The 1022-nt window shown below is 37.4% G+C and overlaps 1 long non-coding RNA gene across 1 annotated transcript; it reads left to right on the top strand.

The window, feature by feature from the left end:
- LOC149753601 (uncharacterized) lies at nt 1–647 on the top strand. The gene is made up of 2 exons (XR_016400408.1): nt 1–334; nt 431–647. It is a non-coding gene; the product is annotated as an uncharacterized LOC149753601 (long non-coding RNA).
- The last annotated feature ends 375 nt before the right edge of the window (nt 648–1022 follow it).

Raw genomic sequence — 1022 nt, 5'->3', positions numbered from 1 at the left:
CAGGAGCATTTAGAAATTAATCACCAATGATACATGGCTCAAATTCTCAACTCTTGAGAATATGCATCATCATCTTATTAATTTCTTGGACGATTCATAGACACATAAATAATATGAATGAAAAGATGTCTTTTATTTATTCAATAATAAATAGTCAAGTACAAAATTATGTCCCTAGAATTAACAATGTGTCAGCCAGATTGGCTTCTAGGGCATACATCTAACAGTGTAGATAGTAGAGCATGGAAGAGAGCCTGGTGAGGTAGAGTTTTATAAGATGACCCACACTCACCGAGATGGCAGCTTTGTCCGGGACGAGTCGAGAGATATAGTTGTATGTATTCATTTTTTATTTGATCATAATTTTTTTATTAATTTTACTTCTTTTAAATTATTAATGTGACTGTTTATTTTTTTGAGAGAGATATAGGAAAGAGCTACAAATCTTATTTCAGAGCGCGTCGGAGAGTCATCATCATCCGACGCGGCCAGTCGCGTCGAGGCTCAGGTCTATGCAGAATTGATGGGCCCAGAACGTTATGGACGCGTGAGGGGTTACGGTATCGGAGTTACCCCCACTCAGCTGTCTGCAGTGAGCCGATATACCCAAGATGCCAGACAAGGTACTAGCACTGCAGAGGTTTGTAGTTTGAAGACAGAGATGGCACAGATAAAGCAGTCATATGAGACAAGGATAGAGGAGATGAGGCAGAGTCATATGACTGATATGGCGGAGTTGAAGCAGAGCCAAGAGTTGAATATACAATCTTTGCAGGATCAGCTTAACCATATTTCATCTTTTTTGCAGAGATTTGCTCCTCCGGTACATAACTAAATATATTTGAATATTTTATATAATTATAATGTATTCTTGTATGAGCGTGATGACTTTCGTATTTTTAGTTTCTAAAGTATTTTTTTTTCTTGTAGGTTGATGATACTTCATCTACTCGTAGAGATGATGATGCCGTCGATCCTTGATACATATCGTAGATTGTGTACTTAGAAATTTGAGATGTATA

The sequence above is a fragment of the Phoenix dactylifera genome, chromosome 4 (assembly GCF_051530095.1).
Source record: "Phoenix dactylifera cultivar Ajwa chromosome 4, Ajwa_hap1_PhDact_Kaust_v1.1, whole genome shotgun sequence".
Lineage (NCBI taxonomy): Eukaryota > Viridiplantae > Streptophyta > Magnoliopsida > Arecales > Arecaceae > Phoenix > Phoenix dactylifera.
This window is presented reverse-complemented; position numbering and strand designations above follow the sequence as displayed.